Source organism: Nomascus leucogenys, chromosome 9 (genome assembly GCF_006542625.1).
Source record: "Nomascus leucogenys isolate Asia chromosome 9, Asia_NLE_v1, whole genome shotgun sequence".
Classification (NCBI taxonomy): domain Eukaryota; kingdom Metazoa; phylum Chordata; class Mammalia; order Primates; family Hylobatidae; genus Nomascus; species Nomascus leucogenys.
This window is the reverse complement of record NC_044389.1, coordinates 19815515-19831152: the sequence shown is the minus strand read 5'-3', so window position 1 is coordinate 19831152 and position 15638 is coordinate 19815515. Positions and strand designations below refer to the sequence as shown.

At 32.9% G+C, this 15638-nt stretch overlaps 1 long non-coding RNA gene across 1 annotated transcript in view; it reads right to left on the bottom strand.

The window, feature by feature from the left end:
- Window positions 1-1555: 1555 nt before the first annotated feature.
- Window positions 1556-15638, bottom strand: part of LOC115836675 — a 37765-nt gene continuing 23682 nt past the window's right edge. The window contains exon 4 of the long non-coding RNA XR_004031661.1: window positions 1556-2243. This is a non-coding gene — a long non-coding RNA (uncharacterized LOC115836675). The remainder of the gene's footprint in view (window positions 2244-15638) is intronic.

Genomic DNA, 15638 nt, shown 5'->3' with positions numbered 1-15638 from the left:
TTATTCTGTTGTAGTCTGAGAAAATATTTTATATAATTTCAGGTTTTAAAAATTTGTCAAGGCTTGTTTTGTAGCCCAACATATAGTCTATCCTGGAGAATGTTCCATGTTCTGATGAGAAAAATGTGTATTCTGAAGCTTTTGGATGAAATGTTCTCTAAAAGTCAGTTGGGTCCATTTGGTCTACAGTACAGCCTATGTCTAATTTTTAAAAATTTTCTGTCTGGATGATATATCCATTGCTGAAAGTGAGGTGTTGAAGTCCCCAGCTATTATTGTTTTGGGGTCTCTTTCCCTTTAGCTCTAATATTTGCTATATATATTTAGGTGCTCCAGTATTGAGTGTGCATATATTTACAATTGTTATATCCCCTTGCTGAATGTATTCCTTCATCATTATATAATGACTACCTTTGTTTATTTTTAAGCCTTTTGACTTAAAGCCTATTTTACCTGATATAAAGATAGCTACTTCTGCATCCTTTTTGTTTCCACATGCAAGGAATATAACTTTCCATTCCTTCACTTTCAGTCTATGTGTGTCTCTACAGGTAAATGAGTCATTTGTAGCTAGCATATAGTTGAGTCAAGTTGTCTTATCCATTCACCACTCTGTATCTTTTAAGTGGGTATTTGAACTATTTCCAGGTGTAGGACGTCCTTACACATATCTCACAGGGCTGGTCCAGTGGTGATGAATTCCCTGTTTTTGCTTGTCTGGGAGATATTTTACTTTGTCTTTATTTTGGAAGAATAGCTTTGCTCAAAATAGTATTCTTGACTGAAAGATTTTTTCCGTCTTTCAACACTTCAACTATATTATCCATTTCCTGGACTATAAGATTTATGTTCAGAAATCTGCTGTTTCGTTTATTTGTGATTTGACACTTTTGCTATTTTTAGGCTGAAGTGTAGTGGCACAATCTCTCATCACTGCAACCTCCACCTCCGGGCTCAAGTGATTCTCCTGCCTCAGCCTTCTGAGTAGCTGAGATTACAGGCATGCACCACCACGCCTGGCTAATTCTTGTATTTTTAGTAGAGACAGGGTTTCACCATGTTGGCCAGTCTGATCTTGAACTCCTGACCTCAAGTGATCCGCCCTCCTTGGCCTCTCAAAGTGCTGGGATTACAGGCTTGAGCCACCGTGCCCGGCCAGAAAACACATTCTTACAATGGTTTCAAATGCATGAGAGCAAACAAATAATTTACTTCTTTTTCCCAGGTTATGAGTGTCATTCTTATACTATTTGTTAATTGAAAGTATTTCCAGTGATTCTGCAAGAAATGTGAAAAATAGGGACAGGAGTTTCTGAAAATAATAAATGGAGATTCTTTATATTGCCTCTGTCTTTGAATAAATGATGTATTTAAGGATTAGGAAAGTAGAAAAATTAGCATTCAGGTATCATAGTAAAAGCAGAGAAAAGCTTGACTAAATGAATAATAAACATATGGAACATGTCACCAAGGAGACCAATTAAAAATGTGATAAATCAGAAGTTCTGCCATCATTTCTAGTGCAACAGAAGTAAAAGGAATAAGACAAGAGAACACAAGTAGATACTTTCTTTATTGGCAAAGCAAAGCCATTATTTCTTTTCTTCACATAAAATATTCCAGTTGATATCTCTATTGGTGTAAAATGCTTAACAGCAACCTCACCTTTACATATAATTTTTAAAATTAACAGTTTTCCCATCAGAATTCTATTTTTAAATACTCATGTTTGTATCTTTATTCTCTCATTATCTTTGCCATTCATTTTGCTGACTACAAAAATTCTGAATTTTCTTAAGCTTTGAAGACACATATCTTCTTTTTTGGTATTATTATAATAGATGAATATGTAGCCAATTCTATTTACTGAGATAATCTTTCACACGTGGTAGATACAGGTATCTTTCTTCACTTCCTATATATCTTCACCATTTTCCCAGATACTATTTAAATAACCAAAAATGCAATGTTTGTAATTAAGGCATCCTTGACCTTCCTCTTAAAATGCAAATTTCTCCAAAGACATAATGTATACATAATCAGCTGTATCTTGCAATAAGATTTATTATATTACTTTCCAACAAAACTTAACAGAGAAACTAAAACCTGGGCCAAGTTAACTTTTGATTAGACCAAGGGTGCTGATTTTGCAGAGCACGGAGTTTTGCTCATCTCTAAAGATGTGCAGTCTTCTGGGCAGGCAGAGAACTAGAAGGAAAGGATATGGGCCTGTGGAAACAGAACTGCATGGAAGAAAGATTAGAGATATCAGAAGGGTTATAAAGAAAAATTTTTTAAAAACTGACTTCAAAATGCAAACTTTACATTTGGAGTAGTCAATGTGTTTTACTATTTTAGTTCTATATATCATTAAATGTTTATAAATTTCTGTGAAAATAAACATGTAAATTAGCTCATCAAAATTAAGACTGTATGATTTCATTATTGATATTTTTAAAACACTTGGTAACAAACCACAAAATGGAACTGATATCTGCTCATTCACTCTACTAATAATTACTGAACATTGACTTTGTTCAGTGAACTGTGCTTGCACATAATTTGCAATACAGTAGCTAGTATGAATAATACTTCTTTAGTACTCTACAATGGATTATTACAGATACTTTCATACTTTGACTAGTCTGATCTTATGGTGCTAAATGTTTTGATCTCAGGTTGCAGTACTAAAGGATAAATTTATTCATAAGATAACAATTTAAAAGAAAAGAAATACTGCATCAGAATGTTTTAAAGGAAGTTGCATTTTAAAAACTATAAATGTACTTCATTTAGAGAGGATTCGTAACACATATACTTTGAAGAATTATGTGTTTATATGTTTTCTATTTTTCTTAATCTCTGAATAAAAAATTATGAAGTGACACATTTGAGTATTATGTTTCTTTGAAAAGGGGTGATAGTTCATTGAAATGTTTTCTAAATAATTTCATAGTTTCATATAAAATGTCAGCAGTGGATAAAATCTTTGAGTTCCTGCTCAGGTTAATTATTTTACATTATGTTTAGTTTTCTATTTAACTCCATATGAAATTGAAACTGAATTCTTCTAGAAAATAATTGTAATGCTTAGATGTTATCAAAATGCACAACAGATTGCATCACAGTATAAATTATATTTTTAAAATTAGTATTTTCTGTTAATGTTAGGAGTAAAATACATCACAAACACAACAATGAAAGATAACCAGTTTGCTAAATATTGGAATACAAGCTTCTTTTGGTATATTTATATATAAACAGTGCCTAAAATAGTCCCAATCACTTAATAAAGGTACTTAATAAATCTTTGTTAAGTTAGTTTAGGAACTTATGTAGGCAAAGTGACTGCTTACTTGAGCAGCCAGGTTGATGCAAATCAATAGATTTCTTAGAAACGCTATGTTCAGAGTTGAATGTTCAGCAAATATGTAAATCTAAGTGGTAGCAAAAGAGAGAGGAGAAAAATGAGGCAGGGAAGACAAAGGAGGAGGTTGGAGTAGAAGTCAGTAGCAGGAGAAAGAAGATGGAGAGAGAAGTTAAAGCATTTACTATTTACACTTACCTGTAGTGCCTTCGCCGTTCCTCTCAGTACCCTTAATCTCCTGGTTGGTGCATCTTTCTCCAATTACTACTAAGGGGATCAGAGCTACTACAGAGTTTCAGGGATACGTTTGAACCTGCATTGGCTTATGCTGGAAATCATCAATGCCATACTTAAAATACTCATAATACTTACAAAATGTTCTAGTTACATATTATTCTACAATACCACCCTCAACTGTATGCTATATTGAAAATTACCTAATGAGAACATAGATAACCTTCTATTTGATAATTAAGAATGGTCATTTCACAAAATATTTCTTTATAACCACAAAACAAGCAAACAATAAAAAAAGTCTTTTTTCCTACACCTAATATGCCCGGCATTCCCAAGGAAAAATAAACTCTGTATTTTTATGTATTTTAAGAACTTAATGTTTTAATTTCTCATCAGGGTATTTGGCCCTGCCTATTAGTCTCTTTTCTCAATTTTTCTTTTATACTTCATTATCCTCTTCAAATCCCCATTTCTGGTGAACATTCTGCTAATTATTGAATGATAATTCATAATTCATGAATTTTCTCAAATTTTTATTCTCATAGAGAAATATGTGTTCTCCTCTTTAGCTCCACTCTCAGAAACAATAAAAAGCATAATAACACTCTTTAGTGATCTGTTAATATAGTCAAAGAATTGTGCTAAAAAGAGTCATTATCAATAATTATGTTATTTAATATCAGATAGACGCTAACATTGGCATCTTTTTTAAAAATAATGAAACTGAAGTTTCAAAAGGTTAGGTAACATTGCAGCAGTTAGTTAAATCCATGTAGTTAATATGTAGCAGAACCAGAATTTGCACAATCCTGATTGGAGATCTCTCTGTTACCTAAATTGAAAGGGAATAAATATTATTTCTTTCCATCAGATTTAATTCTCAGCCTGTGCTATAGACACATCTTCCCTTCCTCCATAATTATCCATTGGGGAAATAAATGGAAGAGAATTTGAAGAAGACAATGTGGTCAATTGTTTTATTTCTTAATTTCTCAGCTTCTTTTATTACCTCTACTAATGGCCCTTGGTCTGTCACACTTTATTTTTTAGTTATATTTAACCTGTTTTGTCTTCCACTATTTCATGCACACCCTTTACCTCCAGGTTACATACTTATATAGTTAACTTTATTTCCCTCTAGGCTTAAGCCTTTTTTGTGGGCAGATCCCCTACCATTTCTTTTTTAATTTTATTGCCTGTGTCTTGAGTATCTGCTACAATTGATATAGTTGATCGATTGTATCATAGTTGATACTCAATAAATAGGTGTTTAATGAATAAATCTCAATGTCTCTGTCGTAATAGAAAAGAATCGTCTTCTTCAGGTTTTTTCAAAACTACATGGTAACTCTTGTTTCTTCATTCAACTGGTAGTTAAAGGCTAGTGACACCCAGAGAGTTTTCCTTAGTCATCTATCCTCACTCTGTCATCTTCCTTTGGAAAATCTGTTCCATATTCAACATTCAATTTCTACTTGTAATATGCTAGTTATTTCTGATGAATCTCTCTCTCTTCTGCTCAGGCCTCTATTTTCTGCATTTGTCTTATATATTCAACTTCCATTTATACGTGAGTATCCCATATGCATCAGGTATAAAATTAAGCTTCTCTTCCCCCATAACATAACTTGTCCTATATACGCTGCTCGTGAAAGACACCAGTGATTACCTACTTTCTTAAGCTAGAAGCCTGTGAGTTATATAAGATAGATGTACTTTCTTGTTCACATATAACTTCTCTACACCAAAATATAATTGACTTCTCCTTGCTTGCCATCACTGCTACCACTGTATTAACTTAGTACTTTATCTTTTCTTTCATGTATTAATAATTTTAACTAATATTTCTCTATTTTTCTCAATGCATTATACATGAATTTTCAAAAGTACAGTCCTGATTCTGCAATACTCTTATTTAAAATCCTTTGCTGGTTCACCTTATTTTCAAAACAAAAATCCAAACTACTCTATGTGTTATGTACAAAACATCCTTTATAAGATATACAAGTTTTCAACTTTATTCATAGTGAAATAAATAATATAAAAACTATGTTAACCAAATCGAACAGTTTTTTTATGCATGTGTGCAGTTGAATGCTATTATAGCAATGGCAAAATATGAGTTATTTCTTTTTCTCTCAATTGATATATTTATTCAACTCAGAAATTTTATGTAACTGTGAATTTCCTCATTTTTCTATTCTGTTAGTCAAAAACAGCACATCTAAAATTACAAATGAACTCTTCAATTTCAGAAATATTGTGAATATCATTTGGACAGCAGTCTCTGTTCTGATTATTCTGTTAGAATTCCTTTTCTAGATACATGGTTTTTAACTATATTTTCTATGTACATAAAAAATAGCCGGGGTCCTGCAGATAGAAAGTGAAAAGTCAGTTTTTAACCTGATGTTAAATTGATTTACCATCATTATTAGAAGTACATAAAGATAAAGAAATTTAAAATCTTATTATTTCTTGCTATGATGTTTTCTATTCCTTTTTCCCCCAAATGGCAATGTTGTTGAGTAATTCATTTAAGAATATCGAGATTGTTAAACCCTGTAAGTTTTAATTTTCTAACCTGGTTGTTTTAAGATTAGCTATATGTAACTTATTACTTGAATTTAGGGCACAAGTGTTCACTTTTCAGACTATAGCAGCACAGTTTTTATTTCTGACTTGTAATTTTGATATTAAACTTCATACTTCTAAAAATAATAAATAAATACCACACTTTAATGAAAAACCTGTCTTCAATGAAAATCTAGTTTCTAGTCTCCTGATTAGTCAACCTGAAAAAAATAAAAGCAACTTTTGCAAATGTTCTTTGCTCTAAAATACTTGACATTTTCTACTCCTATTCTTCTCTATTTTTTGTGTGTTGTTCTTCCTACACTTTTTTGGATTTTTTTTCTGGCAATTATTTGCAATTCTGGATTATTTTGATTCAAGATTTAATTTAGCTGGCATTTGTTGAAATTCTGCCAAATAACATGTTAGTCATAAAGGGTAAGCACATGAAATAAGCACAGACTCTATCCTTCACTATTCACACACAAAAAAATTGAGAAAGTCAGCATTTGTTGAGCTCCTACTGTTTGCCATACTGCCTCTGATATTTATGACAGGCATAATCTCTCAGGCTGAAACGACTACCCTTAAGAGAATGTGTTATCACCTATTACTTATAAATAGGAAGAGCTCTAAACATTAGATGTAAGTCTTAAACAGTTGGGCCAAGATCAAAATGCATGAGGATATAATAGCATGCACACTATGTCTACTACTCCATGGTGCTTCAAAAATTATTTTTTTAGTATCAATACATGCTCAATCTTATAAATTTCTTTAATGTAAATTTTAGCTTTAGTTTTAATTGAATATCACAGGACTCTGGATATTTTCAAGTATGTCTTCCTAATATGACCCAAACATGGTCTCTGTTGTTTTTTAAATACCTTTGACATAAAGTAAATTGAAGAATTTGTCTTTGTTGACATCAATTCATCATACTCTGGATTGATGTAGCTTTACACTGTCTTTGAAAGATAGGATTAATACTCTTTGTCTCTTCTGAGAGTTTTGTGGGATTTTTTTTAAACAAAGTTGCTTTGGTTATTTTGTATTTTCACATGAATGTTAAAATCGGTTAGTTAATCCCTACTAAAACTTTTGTGGAAATTTCCATTGGGATCGTATTGAACCTATGGACTAATTTAGGGAACATTGACATTTCAATGATTAATATGTCTTCTGACTCATGAATACGGTATATCTTTCTATGTCTATGTTTCTTTAATTATTTCAGCAATTTTTTATGGTTTCTAGCATACAGATATTTCACAACTTTTTTTCAGATCTACCTCTATGTATTTACCACTTGTTGATGCTATTGTAAATGGTATTTTAAATTGCAGTTTCTTATTTTCATTACTAATATATACATTGATGTATTATTTACATTGATGTATATTCTTTCATATATGCATTACTACTATTCTATTAGATTTTAAGCAGATTCCAGTAAACATTTTAAAAAGACAATTATGCCTTGTGTGGATAAAAATTTACTTCCTCCTTTCCAATTTGGACACTTTTTGTTTCATTTTTCTGCTTTGTTGCACTGTTTGAGCCTCCAGTAAAATGTTTAACAGAAATGATGAGAGCAGACATCCTCCTTGTTTTGTTCCTGATTTAAGGAGAAAGCATTCAGTCTTCCACCATTAAATATGATGAAATCTACAAATCTTCATAGATGGTATTTATCAGCTTGAGGAAGTTCCTTTCTATGCCTAGTTGGCTGAAAACTTTTATTAGGAATTCTAGATTTTGTCAAATGACTTTTTCCATAGCTATTGAGATGATGCTTTTCTAAATAATTTAATATGGTGAACTACATTGCATTTTTTGCATTCCTAAGTAAAACCCACTTTGTCACCACGTATTATTGATTTTGCATATTGATGTATTCTGTTTGTTTTTGTTTTGATTTTTGTAACTTTCATCAGGTGGTATTTTGGTCTGTAGTTTTCTTGAAGTGTTTCTGTCTAGGTTTTGGTGTCAGGTTGATTCCGTACACATAATTCACTTGGAAAGTATTCCTTTCCACTTTTCTGGAAGAGTTTGTTTAGAATTTGTATTATTTTTCTCTCAAATATATTGTAGAAATAACTGGTGATGTAATCTGGACTTAGAATTTTATTTGTAGGAAGGTTTGTTACTACAAATGTAATTCCTTTATATATAGGACTCTACAATTTATTTCTTCTTGGGTAAGCTTTGGTAGTTGGTGTCTTTCAAAAAACTGGTACATTTTGTATAAACTATTAAATACAGTGGTATAAAGTTGTTCATAACATTCTCCTAATATTCTTTTAATATCTAGAGAAACTGTACTAATATCACTTTTTGCTTAGAAACTATACTAATATCACTTTTCCTAATTAATCTGGTTAAATGTTTAAAATCAATTTTATTAATTATTCTCAAAAACAAACTATTGATTTTGATTTTGACCTTTCTTCTTTTTTATTATAGGAATTCAGTGGTATAAAATTTTTCCTATGTACTGCTTTTGCAATATACAATGTATATTTTCAAATGTCATCTTTTCGTTTTCATTTAGGTCAAAATACTTATAATTTTCTTTTGGTTTTCTCACTGGCTCATCAGTTATTTAGAAGTGATTGTTTACTTTGAAACTACGTAGGAGTTTCTCAGAAATCTTTCTGTCTTTAATATCAAATTTTATTCCATTGTGGCCAGAAAATATACTTTGTAGACTTGAATCATTTTGGATTTATTAAAAGTTGTTAGTTGTTATAGTTGATTTATGAAAAGTTGCTAGAATATGATCAGTCTTTGTAAAAGTATTACATGCAGAAACTCTTCCAGAAAATTGACAAAGTATGAATGCTTCCCAAATAATCCCATGTGTTCAACATCAGAAGAACATGTATTCTGCTTTTATTGGGTAGACTACTCTATACATTAAATTAGATCAGGTAGGTTGACCTAATTTCAAATCATCTATATTTTTCAAGTCAACTACTGTATACCTGGGGTGATTTTCTCTCTATTTATTCTATCAATTCTTTTATACAAAGTTGTATTAAAGTCTCCAGCTATCATTATTAATTTGCTATCTTTTCTTAAAATTCTATTAGACTTTATGTATTCTGAAGTTCTGTTATTTTGAAACCGCTTTTAAATACATAAACACCTAACCTTTTAATGCTTTTCAGATGAATATGTACCTTTATTATTATGAGATGGGCCACTTGACCCCTAGCCATATTCTTTGCTCTAAACTGTAATATTTAAAAAAGAATCTTTAGCTTTCTTTTGATAGTATGAGAGTCTTAGCCTGGCATACATTTTTAAAATATTTATATCTTTAGATTTAAAGTATTTTTCTTAAAGGTGGTGTTTATTTTTATTTATTTTTTTAATGCTACTCTCCTCTTTAATTTTTCTATTTGTACATTTTGGCTTTTCAGACCATTTACATAAAATGTGAGTATGGAAATTTTTAGGTTTAAAACTATCAGTTTGCTGTACACTTTGTATTCTCCCATCTATTCTTTATTCTATTTCTTTCAATTTTCTATTATTTTCTATTTCTCTGCCTTTTGGATTTATTTAATTTTATGATTCTATTTTACCTTCTTTGTTGACATATTAGCTATGACTCTTTATTTTGATAGAATACATCTTTAACTTATTACTCTTTATCTTCAAATGATGTTATATTACTTCACTTATACTATAAGCACAGTAAATAATGGACTTCCCTTTTATCCCCAGCTGGGACTTGTAAGTTATTGTTACAACATCTACTTACTTCATACACTTCACTTTCAATTTCGTTCGTTGCTATTATCTATATTTATGTAGTCGACTATATTTTAAATGAATTTAAATAAAAAATAGATATATATTTTTTCTCCACATATTCACATTTACATTTCCAGTACTTTCATTTCTTTGTACAGCTGATGAATTTGAAGTTTTCTTTAAGTATATTAGGAGTTACAGGTCACATATGGTCTCTGTTTTAGATTCTCTTTTTTTTTTTCCTTTATCATCCTTTAAAAGTATAAAAACCAGACTATCTCATGGCTACATAAAAGAGGCTACTGGGCAGATTGTGATACATGATTTGCCAATCCCTGGCATAGATCTGTGTTTATATCAAGTATCACTTTTTCTTCTGCCTGAAAAATATAGCTTAACATTTAGGTGGTGAGAGTATGCAGGTGATTAATTATTTCAACTTTCCATTGCCTTAAACTGTATTTATTATTCCCTTTTTAAACTCACTTTTTTTTTTTTTTGAAGGATGTTTTCACTGGCTATACCATTCTAGGTTGACAGTTTCTTTTTCTGCAGCACTCCAGATCTTTAAATATTTGTATCTACTCTCTTCTTGTTTGCATTGTTTCAAATGAAATATCTGATGTAATCTTAATTTTTTCCTCTGTACATAACATGTTTCTTTCCTTTGGATTTTTAAAAAATACTTCTCTCATCACTAGTTTTGAAATATTTGATTATAATGTATTTTGGTAGTAGTCTTTCATTGGGATTTACTGAGCTTCTCAGATCAGCAGGTATATAATTTTCACCAAATTTGAAAGCTTTTAGCCATTACTATGTCAATTTTTTTTGCACTCCACTTTTTTAGGGACTCCAATTGTAGGTATATTAGGTAACTTGAAGTTGCACCACAGCTCACTGATGCTGTTTATTTTCTTCTCCTCCTTAATGTCTATGTAAAATTATAGATGATTCATGGTGCTATGCCTTCAAGTTTATTATTTTTTCAATTTCTTCGTAGTCATTAACCTATCCAGTTATTTTTCAAATTTGACATTGTAGTTTTCTTCTTTAATAGTTCCATTTGAATCTTTTTAAATATCTTTTCTCTCTCCACTAACTTTTTAAATGCATGGAAAATAGTTTGGTTAATTTTTTTCCTCTCCTCATTATAGGTCACATTTTTCTGTTTCTTTGCATGCCTGCTAATTTTTTCATTGGATTCAAACCTTTGAATTTTACTTTATGGATGATGGAAATCTTTGTGTTTCTATAAATATTCTTAAGCTTTGTTTTGTGATGCAGTTAACTACTTTGAAAGCGTTTTATCCTTTTTTGTCTTGCATTTGAGGTTTGCTAGGTGATTCGGGAGCAGTCCTCATTGTAGGGCTAATTATTCTCCACTGCTAAAGCATTACTTTTCTGTATACTCTACCCAGTGCCCTGTCAATTACGTCATTTTCCATCATGTTTAGTGGAAACAGACACTACTCCACATTCTGTATGAGTGCTGGGTATTCTTCTTCTAATCTTTCATGTTCTTCTCCTGGCCTTGGGTAGTTTCCTCCTACATATTGCTAATCAAGACTCATGGAATATTTAGATTCTCATTTTTTTTTCCTTTATCATCCTTTAAAAGTATAAAAACCTATAGATCTATAGATCCCCAGAATTCTATTTCTGGGCATCTCTTTACTCTATAGTACTCTGTCCTAAAAATTCTAATTTCTTTGTCATTCCTCAACCCTTAGCTTCATCTCTTTAACTCAAGGATTCCATAGTCTCCATCTGGTTCTCTCTATATATACCAAGATCTGGAAAATCTCTCAAGGCAATACACTGGAGTAATTCTAGGACTTGCCTTATTATTTCTCATCTTTCAGGAATCATTGTTATCTATTGCCTGATAATAACTTTCTAAGATCACCATTTTATATATTTGGTTAGTTTTTATTTATTCCTATAGGAGGGTAAATCTGATCCTTGTTAATCCATCTTGGTGAAAAGCATAAGTGCCCTTCAGCTGTTTTCAATCTATTCAACAATACGGTCAGAACTGAATTAAATATGGCTATAGGGACCTGGAATTAAAGTAAATAGAAAAGCAACATTTTAATTCTCTCTTGTTATCTATTTTAGCTACAGATTTACACCAATTTGGACTTTATTTCTCAAGTTAAAGCATTCTAATTGTAATTTGATTTGATTAAGAAGGATAATAATATTGGACATGATAAGTTACAATTAATCTGATTATTTATTTGAATTCCTTCCAAAGGCTCAAGACCATTTCCTAGTAGTCTTGAGCCTTTGGAAGGGATTCAAATAAATAATCTGGCTTTGAGTTGCCTAGATCTTACAGACTAAGTTCTCCCTTCCTGATTTTTGGGTCAAAATACTTCGCATATTTAACTGACCACTTTGTAATAAAAAAATAAACACAATTAATTATTTGCAGGTCTCTTTTTCTATTTCCCTATGGCCCCAGTATAGTGAGTTTAAGGGACTTGGAGCCTGACCAGGGAAAAAGATACAATCGCTATGTGGCAGGAACACACAATGAGCTTTATTTGGGTAAGAATTTGACAGGTTTGCGTGCATGGGAAGACCATAATAGCATACGACCACCAGGGGCTATGACACAGAAGGAGAAGAAGGCAAAGGAACTCACACAGGATAGGGTACCAGTTAGACGGATTGTGTGTCTAGGTGACATCAGTCAGCAACACAGCAGGGGGTCTCTGGGTCAGAGAGCACCAAAGGGCAGCAGCAGCTGGGGCTCCTCCTTAGCTACAGGGTTTATTTTATCAATGGCTGGTGGATGTTAAATGCAGTTTTGTATGGTATACATAGGTGATAGCCTAAGTTGCTTTTTATAATCTGCTTTTTGGAGCTATGTGTAAAACCACTGTGTATAATTTTGGGTTTGATGCTGGAGGCCTTCTGAGCTAATTGGCCCCAGCTTGCTATAAAGAAGTAAACAACAGTGGGTCAATAACACAGAGGGTATCCTTATCTCATGTATATAACAATCCATTCCTTGGTCTCATATTGTTTTACAATCTAATGCTTGCATTTAGAGCCAGTGATGAAATATCTTTAAGACTCAGACCCTTAAAAGGATGTGAATTAGGATTTCAGCGGGTGTTTGCAGCTTGTCTGACCATGTACTAAGGAAAAGCAAAGCAAACAGCTCAGAAAAGAGTTTAATTTGTTCAATCTGTTTGGGCAGTACAGTGCTATTATGGCCCCTTTGCTCTATGTTCCTACCTATCCACATACCGCAAGATGTTTAACTGGAGTACAGACCCCTCATTTGGAAGCCAATAAAAAATCTAGGACTATGGAATTATCTAACATAATGGCCAGTAATGTATGGTAGGATTCAACCAAGAGTTTTAGCACTTGGGCCGTTTGTTTAATTTGTGTGGCTAACACCTTAGACATGGATAACCGTGTTTCTTTAATTGTGTTTGGTATGTTGTTCATACGCTATTCTTACTGTCCCAGAAATGTGTGATCCTAAAGTGGTTAGCACTTTGAATACTATTAGGAAAACTCATTTGCAGCATTGGAGAGTTGTGCTAGTGTGGTTTATAGAGGCAAGAACTTTGGAAGGAGGGGGCATGGTGAGCTTCCACTGCCGAGTAAAAATCTACTGGAATTTTGATCCAAATCAAAATGCAAGAAATATCGTCCAGGGTCTGATAAGGAAAAGCCATTTGGTTCCCTTACAGGCCCAAAATACTTCCTCTCTTCTGTGTCTCTATGAAGGCAAGTTTTTATAGTTTGATGCAATTGCAGACAGTGTTGATAAAGGTTAGGGTAAAATAAGCATGTATGATATGAGCACTTGGGTCTACTAAATTGGTTATGGGCTCAATTTATTATTGTCCAGATATCTGCATGATATCAGTCTTTGTATATTATTGTTGGATGTGGATAGTCATTGGAATAGGCTCATTATGATAAATGAGGTTTGCAGGGGAACCTGGACAGGGGAGAGTATTATTCTATGTTACATAAAATCAGGCGGGCAGAAGCAACCCCAGCATGTGGTTAAATTTGCCATAGTAAATATTTCTGAGTTAACGACTATGTGCAGGTTCGGTGTGGTGGGCAATTGCATGTCCCTCCTTGTTCAGACTGGTATATATTGGTGCTTGAGTTGCCTGCCAACTGCCATTGGTAAATGCCATAAGCCATAAGCACCTTGCAGGTGCTCTTGGTTATTTGAACAATCAACATTACACATTAATATTGCTTGGTATTTTCACTTACTCTATTATTTTACAAGAACATGTATCATAAAAAGAAACATGGGCCTTAAAACAGGGCCTATTGAGAGAACTTGGATGACAATGGCCCCATTAACTCCCCATAATCCTAGCAATATTAAGTTCACCCTTTTATGGCATAAGTACATCATATTTAAATTCACTGCCAATGAGGAGACCACCTGTAGAGACACTGAGACCTCTGCTGGTATATACACCCACAGTAAACACAACCACAATTGCTAGTTTGCACAGAAAAATGCAAGCCAATTTGCATGGGAGCCCTGGCATTACTGCCGACACCAAACGAATATCACTGGGTAATTTCATCTTTTTCTTGTCTCTCGTAGAAAATTCAGCATGTAGAAATTCAACATGATGTAGAAGTAATTGCCCCCCACCCCAGACCAGGTAATACCATTTGGTCGATACCAAGGGTAAAATCAGATCTCCTGCTTCTTGCTGAAGATGACCTCCAACTTTAACCTCTACTATGTTGTTCTTCCTCCTTATCTGGAAAGTTTTTACCTTTGCTAGTGGTAACTACACATCCACTGGAGAATCATGTTAGTCCTGCTAATTTACACCCTACCACTGACAAGACATTTCTGAAAACAGCATGCAATGTGTACACCAGGGGGAGGCAAATAACATGAGTCATTCTGGGGACAATGGAACCATACTGTTGACTATTTGGGTAGGTCAGTCCTAATAACATCACCATAAACATCAACACTTAGGCTAGCACTCCTCCTCCTATTCTACCACCACTAGCAACACTCATTCCAGCTAAACCAGACTCTTGGATATCACTTGTGACTCAGTGACACCGTCTAAGTCCTATCAGCCAATGTTTACTTCAAATCAACAAAATAAAACACACATTATTAACTAGTGCTATCAAACAAACAGAACAATGAATTGCTATCTATCATGTCTCATTTATGGAATGTCCAGAAACTGTGTTCACCCAATATTACAATAAAAATGCTCACACTTGCCACAATCAATCAAAATGCTCTAATTCATAGCCAATACCAACAAATACTACAGGATTAAAGCAATAATGTTATAGCTCTTACCAATCCTTGGGATAATAATAAAAGTAACCCTTGCCAAAAATATACACCCCTTGCTATATACTAAATGTTTGTGACCGCTCTAAAATTTACATGTTGAAATGTTAACCCCTACTGTGATGGTATTAGGAAATGGTACCTACAGTAGGTGATTACGTTAAAAGGCCAGAACCTTCACAGACAGGATTAGCGTCCTTATAAAGAGAGGTCAGAGAGCTCTCTTGCCCCTTTTGCCACATAAGGATACTGTGAGAAGTTGTCAATTTGCAACCTGGAAGAGGACCCTCACCAGAACCCGGCAATACCAGCATCTTGATCTCAGACTTCCTAACCTTCAGAACTGTGAGATATAGATTT